The sequence below is a fragment of the Megascapheus bottae genome, chromosome 10 (genome assembly GCF_031878675.1).
Source record: "Megascapheus bottae isolate mThoBot1 chromosome 10, mThoBot2.hap1, whole genome shotgun sequence".
Taxonomy (NCBI): Eukaryota; Metazoa; Chordata; class Mammalia; order Rodentia; family Geomyidae; genus Megascapheus; species Megascapheus bottae.
In genome coordinates this window covers 64,511,720-64,526,001 of record NC_143518.1, presented here as the reverse complement: position 1 = coordinate 64,526,001, position 14,282 = coordinate 64,511,720, and the positions used below count along the sequence as shown (strand labels likewise).

Genomic DNA, 14,282 nt, shown 5'->3' with positions numbered 1-14,282 from the left:
TTCAACCACTTTAACAAGTACAGATTAGTGGGTTATTTAAAGTGCATTGACAATGTCGTGTGAATTCCAGAATATTCCCATCACCCCTGCAAGAAACCTGGGCAGTGAGGGGGGCCTGACAACCCCTCCCACACCCATGACAACCGCTAATCCTCTCCGGGTCTCTCTGGCTAGACCCAAGCATGAATATTTAAGGGACTTCCAAGTGGTTGCCATAGCAACGCCCCAGGCTCCCTGGGCCCTGGGGCAGGGTAGCGGCCGCCTCTCAGGTCAGCAAAGGCATCGGCGCCTGAAACACATCTGGGGAACAGATCAAGTGTGCCCTGCCTTCCTGCTGAGGTCATCCCACAAACCAGCCAGCACCAGCACGAGGGCCCCTGCCCTCCGTGGAGTGGGGTGTGGGATGTGAGGGCCACGTCCAGCCCCCCCCACCTCTGAGTGACTGCTGCAGCCCAGGCTGGGTCTGCTGCCAAAGGGGATCGCCCTGCGCACGTGGCCATGTCCACAGGACAGGGCCTGGCCTGTGCCCACAGGGCTTTTCCTGCTTTCGCTGCAGTCGTGCGAGCTGGTGAACGCAAACGCCAGGGCAGCAAGCAGCCAGCAGACCTGTCCAGGCCCAGGCCAGTCCATGCAGTGGGAGCAGGGAGGTGGCCATGCAGCTCTGCAGACCGACACTCAGCCCTTCCAGGTGGCAAGCTCTGAGGGAACGCTTACAAGGGAGCAAGAGACCCTAAAGAGGACCTCTAACCCTGGGCCACACACAAAACCAAACCCGAGAGGCTTGAGCACGGCATTCCTGCATCCAGGGCCACCGGGAGGCCCCTCTTCCCAGCTCAGTCCACAAAGAAGGCAGGCCACTGGGATTCGGGTGGGGAGGCACTGTGGAGAGCCAGACCAGGGAGCCAGAGCGAAAGGACATGGGTCTCTGCAGAAGAGCTAGACAGCAGGGGCTTTTCATGGCCACACTATCCCTCAAGGCCCCTAGTACCCTCCCTCCATGTGGCCTCAGTACTCTGTGTCCTCAGTATGTGTCCTTAGTACTCTGTGAACAAGTACTTCATGTGTGTCTACTGTATGTGCCCTCAGTATGTGTTCTCAGGACTCTGTATGTGTCCTTAGTACTGTCCTGTGTCCTCAGTGGTCTGTATGTGTTCTCAGGACTCTGTATGTGTCCTTAGTACTGTCCTGTGTCCTCAGTGGTCTGTATGTGGCCCCCATCATCTGTTTGTGGACAAGCACTTTGCATGTGTCCTCAGTACTGTTTGTGGTTCCAGTACTCTGTCTATGGCCCCAGTACTCAGTAAGCATCTAGGCCATGAATTCTCATTATGGAAAACAAAACCAACACACCACAGAAGACCCCCAAGAGTTTCTGCTTTGAGCTGTAACTGGCTCTGCGGGCTACAGAGCCTGACTGTCTGACCCTGAGGGAGGAGGGAGACTCACACGCTGTCTGCCATTACAGGGGCCCAGAGGCCCAGAGCTGGTGCGGGTCAGAAGCACAGGAGGCACAGCCGGGTCCCCAGGGCCCCATGCAGCCTGCCGGCCTCCTCGCCTCTGGACCCACAGCCCACGGGAGCTGGCAGATGAACAGCGGAGGGGATGCTGTGTTCCTGGGCTCGGGACCGCTCAGGGCGGCTGCAGGGGGCAGGATGGGGCTGCGGAGAGCACAGTGAGTGCAGAGCAGGGCTCTGCTGGGGTCAGCGGTGTGCAGGGAGACAGGAAAGGCCTGGCAGGACCTGGGGTAGATTAAGGGTGGGTTATGTGGAGGAAACACACAAATGCTGCCCAAGCCCCACAGCCCCCTAGACCCGACAGGCGGTTCTCCTGCCCGCAAAGCAAACGAGAGGATCATCTGTCATGTTTACATGTCCACCTCGCAGGAGGATAAAAACCCTGCAACAGTGCTCAGAGAAAGACAGAATGGTCTTGTCTCAGTAAGGCATGTGGACAGTTCCAGAGGCCTGTCAGCATTCTCCAGTGTCCAGCGTACCCAGGGACCCTCTGAGAGGACAAATCACCCCAGTGGGGCACACAGAACCAAGAAGGGGTTCTGAGAAAGCAGGGGTCCCTGGCCTGGCCTCTGCCCCCGAATCCACAGGCTTTCTGCCAGGGCTCCCCCCCATCTCCCCCCCCCCCCCGCCGCCATGAGGTTCTCTAGTGACAATGGGACATTCTCGTGATGCCTCTAAAGTCCTTTTCTCATCTGGGCCCAGTGAGCAAAGGACAAAGCCCACGATCGCATCGTAAACCCTGCTTAGAATACAGAAGGCCCCGAGTTCGATCCCAAGCTGTAACATCATTGATACTGTAATGCTCTCATTATCTATCTGCTCTGATTTGAGGCCCTCAGAGACCGGAGAAGCAATGGTGTTATTTCTCATAGCTCTGACCCTACAATAACACTGAGTGAAGTCATGTCCGGCAACGTCTAAAATAAAGGTATTCTCATGGCTTCAGTCTCCCTTAAGGTCCACACTGGACTGGCCGGCAGTGCCTGGGCCAGGCCCCCCCCACACCCCCACACCCTCACTCACTGCTAGCTCTTCCAGGCTGGGAGCGCAGCATGGGAAATATCAAGCCATGAGGGTTTTTGACCTCAGTGAGCCTTTCAGATCTTGTTCTCTCTTTGAATTCCAACTGAAGAGTCTTAATTTAGCTTACATTTTGGGAAGAGAAAATGCTGACAACACACAGAGAGACTGCATTAGTCAGCTTTCCAGGCTGGGAACTGGTAGGGGACAAAGCCACGCAAAGAAAGGGGCAGCATCCCCATCCGTCTTCACCCAGGCCTGGCCACTGGCTGGCTGTATCCCGTGAGGGTCCGGACACATCCTGTCCCGGCAGGAACCTAGCCTTTACCTCAGAGGCGTTTGGCGGGGTGGGGGGGGGGAATCCAGATGCCCCTGCCTCAGATCCCCTCCCCCGACCCTCCTGCAATGTCACGGAAGGAAAAGGAGTTTTGCTCTGGAGCAGCAGAACAGTCCACAGAGGCTCAATAGCTGTCCCGGACAGCAGCACGCTGTGTCCAGGGCATATGACAGCCCCAGGCCCCAAGGCCTCGCTGCAGCCGCCTCTCCCCACATGGACTCTGCAGGACAGGAGGACAGCCAGCCTCTCCTCTCCAGTGCTCAGGGAGGAGGGTCCTCAGTGTGCCTGTCCTGGGCTGGGAGAGCCTGGCGCTGCAGCCCCGGGGCAGGAAGGGCGCCAGGCGTCGGCCTGGGCAGATTTCTGCAGGGGGCCAGGCTGACAGGCCTGTGCTCCCCACCTCCAGAACTCAGGGGTCCCCAAGAAGCTCCGTGAACCGGAAGTGAGGTGTTCTTGTGGCCCCAGGGCCACCACGTCACTCTTCCTCTGATGTCCCCAGGAACAGTCTCCTGGGAGGATTCGTGCAGTGACCAGGCAGGAAGGAAGTGGAAAAGCCCAGTGCATAGCTAACAAGTCTCCTCCTCAGGGATGAGAACTCGTTTAAAGGCAAGACAAGGCCATCTTGGGTACTTGGGGCCGCATCCGAGAGCAAAGAATTCCCGGGCAGGGAACAGATGCCGCCCGTGCAGCTGAGTGAGCACCCGTTCCCCATGGATCAGACGACAGGAAGGTGCTGGGCACCCCGCCAGGTGTGGGGGACAGAGGGGACAGGGCAGACCCCGCTCTGCAGCTGCAGTACCCGCCTGCTGGTGGGGCATGGAGAAGGAAGACCAACCCAACAGTGGAACGAATGCTGTGACAGAGTCCAGGTCAGGGCACGGTGGCCCTGCAAAGGCTGCAGGGTCTACGGGAAGCTTCCGGGGCTTCAGCGTGGAGAGCCTGGGTGCATCCAGAGCCCAGAAGAAAGGCCTCAACTCCCAGTTACTGTGGAGGATCAGGGAATCTCCCTCTTTTTCTATGTCTCAGTGCTTTCACCTTGTTATACATTTTCACCTGCAGAGACTCTTTGTGGTGAGATATCGTGAAGTGCTTCTCACAGATCTGTGATGTGTGGAGACTGGGCGGCCTCCATCCATTCTCTGGGGACAGAGTGGGCAAGCCTGAGCCTGGAGGAGAATCTCACGAGGGTCACCCAACGTTGGCCTGCAGGACCCGAACTTCCTCTCGCAGGTGAGTTAGGGAGGTCCGCCTGCCGCGCACTTCCGTGACGTCCTCAGCATCATCTGTTGGTCTTCAGAAGATTTTACTGCGTTTACACTCCCTCGTGAGCTGCCGTTTAACTCTTGCTCTCCTGCTGGTCTTGCACTTAAGTGTCTTGTCAGAGTGCACAGCCCTTGATTGCACTCCTGGTTCTGTTCTTGTCAGAGGAGCCAGCATTTAATCAGAAGGTGGAACTAGCCCAGAAGACTTAAGTGTTTTGTTGCCTTAGAGTTCACAGTGAGTCCGATGTTTAGCTCTGACTTAGAGAAAAGGGTTTGTGACAATCCGTGTGCCACTTGGGCTGTTGCCAGAATGGACTCCCACCAAAACGCTTCCCGACAGCCGCGGAGAAGCCCACAGGGCGTGGTACAGGAGAGGGTGCCCGCGCTGCAGGTTCTGCCCAAGATATATGGTATTCACAAACCACTTTGTTCAATGGCAACTCTTTTGTACAACTAAAGACAATAATGAAAAGAAATACATATGTACATGTGCATCTGTATGCATGTGTGCATGTGTGCATGCGTGCATGTATGTATGTATGTATGTATGTGTGCATGTATGTATGTATGTAACTGAGGTCACCACCCACTAAGAGCTAATGAAGAAAAGGAAGACCAGACTTTCAGTTTGGAGGGCTAGCATTCATTTGGTCTAAGAGACCAAGAACCATCACTGCGAGCTGCTCCTATGCCTTGCTACTTTTACAATCCCTGTTGATCTACCGTGCTGTTTCTGCAGAGGAAAGTACTTTCAGTATGTTAAGTTTGACTTTTATAGGCTCCTAATTTTTAAAAAATGATTCTTTTAAATCCTACCAGTTTGATAGGTATATAGGAAACGCTGGTTTCTTCTTTTAATAGTGTTCTTTAGTTTCTAAGTGGAAAAGTTAATTTTCTTTTCTGGCCTTGCTAAATGAATTTCCTATGTCACCTCCTAAATCAGATGGGAAAAGGCCTTTTGGATCCCTTTAGGCCATATTTTAGTCCATTTTCAGCTGAGACACAGCTGCTGAAGACGGCCTATTCTTACACACCCCTTTTAAGACAAGGAAAAAAAAACCCGAAACAGATACTGGTGGCTCACACCTCTGATCTCCGCTGCTCAGGAGGATCACAGTTCAAAGCCAGCTCTGGCAGGAAATCCTTATCTCCATTTATCCAGCAAAAAAAGCCAGAAGCGAAGCTGTGGCTCCCATGGCACAGGGCTAGCCTTGAGCAAAACAACTAGGGGACAGTGCTCAGGCCCTGAGTTCAGGCACCAGGACCCCTGCCCCGGCCTCATGACAAAGACCAGTTAGTTCATTGGAGGGGGAAATGAGTCAGGACAGAGAGGTAAGGAAATGACATTAAACAAATATGAAAAGGATAGACCAGAAGCTGAAAACCAAGAAGCAACGGAAAAAGCAGCCCAACTTCCCTCTCATTGTAGCTCTGTTAGTTGTTACAAGACTGAAGCCCGGGCTCTACAAACCTCCCCGCTCTGAAATGGCGAAAGCCCCCCAAATCTCCACAACTGAGCGAGGAGCAGGATGGAAGGGAAGCCCTAGCACTCGCCCAGCGTGCCTGTTTGGGGCAGGCCCAGAGCATCCCTGCATTTCAGAACAAGCAGTGCCCAGCCTGGCCACCCAGAACCCCAGTTGGATGGCGGGGAGGGGGTTCTCAGAGGACATGGTCACGTGTGTGCTCCCCACTCAGAGAGAATAAAGGGGGCCGTAGGCCACAGCCACCATTTTGAGTCTTTAGCTCCTGTTCTAAGAGATGTTTTTCAGGCCTGGAGTTTGGCCTAGTGGTAGAGTGCTCGCCTAGCATGTACGAAGACCCTTGTTCAATTCCACGGTACCACATATATAGAAAAAAGCTGAAGTGGTGCTGAGGCTCAAGTAATAGAGCTCTAGCTTTGAGAAAGTCCAAGGACAGTGCCCAGGCCCTGAGATTAAGCCCAGGACTGGACAAAAAGAAAAAAGTTTCTCTCTCTCTCCACTTCTCCTTACTCTAACTCTGTTAAGCAAGAATTAAAAATTTTAATAAAGTAAAGGAAGAAAGAAGAGATGAGAGAGAAAGAGAGGGGAAGGAAGGAGGGACGGAAGGAAGGAAGGGAGGGAGGGAGGGAGGGAGGGAGGAAGGAAGGGAGGGAGGGAGGAAGGAAGGAAGGAAGGTCTTGAGGAAGAGGAAGGCCTAGTTTGAACAGCTAAAAGCCATTTTCTGGACCCCAGTAGGGAAGGTGGAGGAGGCTGGGCTGGAGGCTGGGCCTCACTTCCGCAGCCTGGCAGCAGGTTGTCTCCTGTGCCTGCTCTGACATTTGGGAATGACTTCTATCAGACACAAAGCCCCCTTTCTTCCCCTCCCTGCTCCCCACGGCCCGTTGAGACTCTACCACCTCCAGGACAGCCATTCTTCAAGACACGCTGCGGTGTCACCTGTGCTTGGGGTTATTCTTCATATCCCGGAGAGGTTATCAAAGGAGACATGGAAACCCTGAAACGGACACGTGTGGCATTTCTCCCTCGGAGGTAGAAGCAGAATGCTTGAAGGGAAGACCATGACCTATGACCACAGATGACTTTCATGTGACCTTGAAGGAAGCCAGACACGTCCTCCACCACAGCGTCCTCATGTGCTTCCACGAGAATTCTGCAGGAACTCCAGGGCTGGTTCCTGTGACGAGCTGCAGAACACGGAAGCTGAAGTCCCGCCTTCCCTGACTGCCCAGACCATGCTGATTCTGGAGGAATATGATAGCGTACTCACGGAGAACAAATGCAGCCGAAAGCTCGCCAGGACGCCAATTACCTTGCATGAATGTCAGCCTTGTCTTCCATAATAAACCAGAGAGATGATAATAATAATAATAATAATAATAGTATTTTTAGTTTGAGTTATCTCCCTGAAAAGCACCATTTAACTATTTACAACTGCACTTTCTGGAATCGGTAAGGGCAGAGTTTGTTCTCAGTTCCTCTAACAGTAACCAGCACCCAAAGGACACAGAACTCAGACCTCCAGTGGATGAAGCGGCGGTGAGTGCGGATGGGAAAGCACACGATGGGTCGTCCCGACGTGACTGCTACCAGGAGGGTCTACCTTCTTGATGAACTATGCTTTCTGTAACTGTAACGAAACACTCCAGGCCAGGGTGCTTTATAAACTGGAGAACTGTAGTTCACACACAGTTCTGGAGGTCCAGCATCTGCTTGGCTTTGATGAGGCTTTCTGGACGCGTGACGTGGTGCATGGCCGCAGAGGGAAAAGAAGCTAATCTTCCCTCTGGATCGACGAATGGGGGCCTGGACGAGGCTGTCACCAGGCTGAGCCACCCACAGACATAACTAGCTGTGGCCAGTACAGAGGCCAGGCAAGATCCAGACAGGCTGCGAGGGATTTAGTGACCAGACCGCGATGCCACCATCCCATTCCCGCATCTGTGTCTGCTGCCTTTTGTTCTGGAAAGTCAGAAATGTCAAGAGCTGGTCTTGGGCAGTGAGCCTTGGAGATGAGGAAACCGAGCTGGGGCTGAGGGCCATGGGAGGAGCGACTGGCACTAAGCTAACAACTCTGGGCAGCAGGGGAGTTTTGTTTTGTTTTTTAATTTCAGGAACCACTTGACAAGCAATATATATATATATATATATAAGACCCGTATGCGCTCGTCTGCTGAAAACCTGTAAACTGCTGGTAAGGGCAGCCTCGCGGTACACTCAGCAGGCAGGAAACTCCATTTCCTTCATCCAAACAGCTATCAATTCCCTTTTATGAGATAATGACAACACGCCCTGACACAGTTTGCTTTCTTTCCATCAATTAGCGAGAGAATGACACGGGCGGACACACCAGTAGAAAGGTTACCTTAAACCCGCTCACCACTGTCCTCGTGCCAGTGCTTGCCTAACTGTGCTAGGTCTGAGAGAGGATTGGACACCCAGCTTCTGTCCTGGAGTCATAATCCATCTTGCTGCCCTTTGGTAAACTGAGCTAGTGGCACTTATTCCGGAGAGAATTCCTCATTTCACTTCAGGTTGCTAATTAGGAATGGCAGGTATTCCAAGAGGCGCCACAGATCTCCAAACATGAAAAAAGGTGCTGCTGGCAAAACCCTCGTCTTCCTCCTCTCTGTATATACCACACACACATACCACACACACACACACACACACCACCACACACATGCGCACACACACAACCATACACACATACCACACACACACACACACACAACCACACCACACATACACACACATACCACACAGCATACACAATCACACCACATATATATACACTACACACAGCACACACACGTCACGCACCACACCATACAGAGCACACACACACACACACACCACACACAGCACACACACGTCACACACCACACCATACAGAGCACACACACACACACACACCACACACAGCACACACACGTCACACACCACACCATACAGAGCACACACACACACACACCACACACAGCACAGATACATGCATACACCACACACATATACACACGTATCATACCACACAGCACACACACATATACACACCACACACAGGAATATACTCACACATCATACCACACAGCACACACACATACATAGACACACACCACACCACATACGTGCACATACCATACTATATAAGACACAATACCACACCACACACGGCACACATACACACACCACACCACACACACATACACACACCACACACATATACACATCATACACAGGCACATACACACACATCATACCACACAGCACACACACATACACAGACACACACCACACCACATACGTGCACATACCATACTACATAAGACACAACACCACACCACACACGGCACACATACACACACCACACCACACACACATATACACACCACACACATATGCACATCATACACAGGCACATACACACACATCATACCACACAGCACACACACATACACAGACACACACCACACCACACACACACATATATACCCATATACACACCACATACACGCATATACTGATACACCATATCACAGCCCACACCTGTTACTACCATCTTTACTGAAAAATGCAAACCTAATAGAATCGAGCCAAACTCATAACCTGCACAAAAAAGAAGAAAAGAAAGAAAGAAGAAAGGCAAGGCAAGGGGAAAGGGAAGGGAAAGCAAGGCAAGGCAAGGGAAGGGAAGGGGAGGGGAGGGAAGGGAAGGGAAGGGAAGGGAAGGAAAGGAAAGGAAAGGAAAGGAAAGGAAAGGAAAGGAAAGGAAAGGAAAGGAAAGGGTTGCATCAACTTGAATTCCAGTTCTGCATGCGCAGGCACCGCTCAGTTCCACAGTGCCCGCTCCTGCCCTCTCATATACTGGGTGGTCAAGGTTCCTCTTGTTGGCCCTGGTTTTCCTAAACACAAAATGAGAGCGTGAGATAGCTCATCTTTAAGACTCAGGTCCCATAGGTGGACAGTGTTTGGAGTGGGCCAGGGACCCGGGTTGAGGCAGCCTGGCTCCGCCAAGGCGGCTCAGGGCTGGAGGAGGTGCTGGGCAGGAGCAGGGCTCGGGAAATTCTCTGCCCGGGGCTCACGTCCAGCCAGGGCTCCACAAGCACTAGACAGAGGTGTGGCAAGCCACGGAGCATGTGGGGAGCATCCTTCCTGCACGGGAGCCGCCCGGGGAGGACGGAGCTGCGACAATACCAGCACCCATGAACACGCTTCACCTGGAGCACGAGGACGAGCTCGGGCTTGTCCACAGGTACGTCTTGTGCAGGACACCTGTGGACTCGTGTCCAGGAGATGCCAGCCACCAGGGAAAGCCCAGCACACTGGAGAAAGTGGCTGTCGAAGCCATTCTCTTCACCCACCCTAAGAGCTACCGTAGCAGAGAAGGGCCAGAAGACGGGAAAACTGGGGTGACAGGAAACTCCTTCTGGTTCACCTCGAGTTTTCCTATGTAGACAACTCAGGCCAGAAAAACCAGAACACGAGTTCTTCCGCTGAGGCAAGGTGCCATCCTGTGCAAATGTGAGCTAATTAAACGGAAATGACCACTTAGGCCTTCTCGTCCCCAAGTGATCAGGAAGACAGCAAAGCAGCCCCGTGAAACCTGAGTCCAGCTGTACAATACTGGAGAACGAGCGGCGGCTCCAGGCACCGCGAAGACCTTTCTGTCCAGCAGCCTGGCACGATGACCAACTCCCAACAAGCGCCTGTCCATGCGTGGCATGAAGGAAGAAACTGGGATTCAGAAACAAGTGCCCACGGCTGAGGTCCTAGCATCCCTGCGTCCTGGTTTCCACAGGGCAAGGCAAGGACCTCCACAGCCAGGCGAGAGAGGAAGGCTTAAGAACTCAGACAGTGCCCCTGCCCCTTCTTCCCCTGACAGACAGGATGCAGTGTGAGGAAAACAGAGAAGCCGAAGAACCATCAAACAAACCACGACCACCTAACTGAAGGGGTAGAAGACTCCACCAAAACCCACCCAGGGAAATGGAGCTGTGGCTCACGGAGCAGAGCCCCGGCCTGGAACTAAAAAGCTAAGGTACAGCACCCATGCCCTGAGTTCAAGCCCTAGGACCAACACATGCATGCATGCATACCCGCGACATGCATGCATGCATCCATCCATCCATAAACATAACCAGCCCAGCACAGAAAGGCAGAAGGTCACTGAAGGTTGTTTCCCTGCAGAGCTGGTCATTTCTCAGCCTGGCCCTGTGCCCTGCGTGCAGAGCATTTCCCCTAACAGCATACTCAAACAGAAAAGAACTCACAACTAACATTCCTGTCATGAGGATTCAGCATGTGAACCGGAGGTGAATGAACGCTGGGATCCAGAACTTTCCCTCACATCTAAATCCCTATTTCACACATACTTGAAGTAAATGTAAAGCCTACTCAGATCTGATAAAACTGTGGACTGGAGAAGGACAGAAATAATGACTGGGGAGAGGGAAGCTTGCATTCTGGGCAATAAGCCGGGTCTGGGGTATGTGTGGGACAGTTTTCCTTCCAGACAAAACCTGAGTCACTTCCTCAACAGGAGTGCTCTTCCTGCTTCCCTCATTTAAGTGAATGACAACTATAACAGTACCTGTTTAAAAGGCCTTCCCTCAATCAAAAATATACTTTATGCCGGGCGTGGTAGCCACGCCTGTAATCCTATTTACTCAGGAGGCTAAGATCTGAGGATCGAGGTTCAAAGCCAGCCCGGGCACTAAAGACTGAGAGACTCTTATCTCCAATTAACCAGTAGAAAACTGGAAGTGGCGCTGTGGTTCACGGGGTAGGGCAGTAGCCTTGAGCTGAAGAGCTCAGGGACAGCACCCAAGCCCAGAGTTCAAGCCCCAGGACAGACAAAAAACAAACACATACATAATGTGTGTGTGTGTGTGTGTGTGTGTGTGTGTGTGTGTGTGTCACACATACAGCTCTCCCCTCCTGGTAACTGTCACATCAATTGCATAGGAAGCTCGTCTGTCACAAGGATTTAGTGATAGATGACTTCTACTGTCAGATGAATCTATATTTTTTAAAAAGTCTGTACAAAAGAAACTCCTCAATTTTTTTCTATTCTGACAAAGGAAAGTTACTAGAGTTACAAACCTAGACAACACAGGATCTAGTGATATGAGCCAAGCAGTATACAAGTTTGTGTGTGTGTGTGTACATGTGTGTGCACACACGTGTATGTATATGTGAAAAAGAAAGAGAGAGGGATGGAGGGAGAGGGGAGGGGGAGGGGAGAAAGAAGCAGACAGACAGACACATGGAAAAAGGAGACAGAGAAATCCTGGGAGACAGAAATAGCCCAATTTTATTAGAGATCACAGGACTGAAAAATAGTGCTGAGTAAGGGACAGACAACGTGAAACAGAGCAGAAAAGAATGAACGCTCCAGCCTTTAGTGCGTAAGAAGAGAATTCTAGAATAAACATGTCTTTTTCTAAACCAAAATTCCTACCATTTACCAGAGCGCCTGTGTGTGGGCTGTGTGCCCATGGTGGGGGGAGCCTGGGGAGGAGCAGCATCTGGAGCACAGGGTCTCCACAATGAGCCGCTCTCGCCCGTCCCTGGCCCGCAGTAATGCCTGTTCCGTGCTGCTCGAGTCTCCATTTCCCACGATCCCCAGACAGGAGTGGGGAAGGGCTGGCGTGGCCATGGCTTCCAGGCGCTCCTGGGGCGGAGAAGGCAGCTTGGCCCATGCTTCTCCTTGCGTCTCATGCATCCCCCACCCCGGCACACTCATCCAGGGCAAGCACCAACCCAAGCTCAGCGGACGGTCACCAAGGCAGGTCAGCCATGCCATCCGCATCCCACCTCCCCCGCCTCGCCAACACACCGGTGCCCCTGCCGTGGCCGCAAGTGTGGACCGAGCAAGTGAAGAGGCTGGAACTCGCAATCCAAGACAGAGAGCTCCGACATACGCCGGGACACACTCACAAATGAACCCAAAACACGGCTGCTGACTAACCGCGCAAACCCATTTCATGAACACTTATGACTTAGGAGAAGGAGCCATTTTCATACAGATTAGAAGAATCAATTGATGAAATAGAAATAAGGAATAAGCTACTTTGATCCTCTAATTATCTTTATGTATTAAACAATGTCTCCACTAGGCCACTTTGTGGAATTATTACTTTGCACAACTGGAAAGCTACACAGAATCAGGCTATGTCGAATTCTGACTTTTATCTTAAATCATTTGTCTGTCATATTGGTTTGATGAGATGAGATGTCCAAGTTGACTGAAAAAGTCCCCAGATGATAAACGTTACAAAACGGCACTAATCCTGGGAATTTTCCCACAGGGTGAAGAGAACTGTGATTCCTAGCTGCCACGAGAGCCAGGGCGGCGGGTGGGGGCTCGGGAGGCTGCCCCCGTCTGTGGCTGTCTGCAGGGCAGCGGCAGGCGGGTTGGGGTGGTGGCCAGGGCGGGGCAGGGTCCTCTCTCTGTCCAGGGCCAGCAGTGGCCGCCCCAGTGCGCTGGACCTCAGTGCCCACCAGCTGTCCACGCGGCCTCCTCCACTGCCTCCTGGGCCCCCAGGGGCTGTGATCTGGCTCTGTCTTCACCCCTGGCAGTGAAGCACCAGCCGCCACCATAGAAAATTCCAGAACTAGATATTTCTCATGAGAGCAACCACTGTGCTAGCCAGCGTAAGCCTTGTGCGCAGCCTCTGCAGGACGTCCTCAAGCTGAGGCCTTCCCAAAGGTGCTGAGGCCAAGGGGGGGCGGGGCGGGGCGGGGCGGGCAGAAGACACAGGCGGCCGTGGGGGCCGCCAGAGGCCTGCAGCTTTCTGCAGACCACAAGGCCGACCGCGGCCATCCTGGGGGCCAGGGCCAGGGTGGCTGAGATCAGAGTCAGCAGAATGGCCTTTTCACACGACAAGGTCCCTCTACTCACCAAGTCCAGTGACTGGGGGCAGCGAGGCCCAAAGTGAAGTCACCGGGCGTGCGCCGCTCCACTTCCAACCAAAGGGAAACAAGATGCACTGCTTCTTCAGAGACTCACGTCAGCGCCTCATGGGAGAACCAGCGGCACGGCTGTGCCAGGACCGTGAGCCCAGGCTGGCAAGTGACCCCGTGTGTCCTGACCCCACACGCTGTGACCTCACCTCCTGACCCCACACGCCGTGACCCCACCTCCTGACCCCACACGCTGTGACCTCACACACCTGACCTCACCTCCTGACCCCACACGCCGTGACCCCACCTCCTGACCCCACACGCTGTGACCTCACCTCCTGACCCCACGCGCTGTGACCTCACCTCCTGACCCCACACACCGTGACCCCACCTCCTGACCCCACACGCCGTGACCTCACCTCCTGACCCCACGCGCTGTGACCTCACCTCCTGACCCCACACCTGACCTCACACCCTGACCCCACACGCTGTGACCTCACCTCCTGACCCCACACGCCGTGACCCCACCTCCTGACCCCACACGCTGTGACCTCACCTCCTGACCCCACACCTGACCTCACACCCTGACCCCACACACCCTAAACCCACCCCACACGTAGCTGAGCAGCATCTTGCAACGGCTCCAAGCGTCTCTCTAAGTCTCCGTAGCAGTTGGAAGCTGCGTTTCTCGGCTAGAAAGGCTTGGTGCCGGTCTCCTCTCCCACCCCTGCCCAGGCCTTCTGTGTCTTTTTCTTTTTAAGTAGCAGTT

The 14,282-nt window shown here is 53.3% G+C and overlaps 1 protein-coding gene across 1 annotated transcript in view; it reads right to left on the bottom strand.

Moving 5' to 3' along the window:
- The window catches only part of Kif26b (kinesin family member 26B), a 268,481-nt gene that overhangs the window by 57,079 nt on the left and 197,120 nt on the right, over positions 1 to 14,282 (bottom strand). The gene's annotated exons all lie outside the window — the stretch shown is intronic.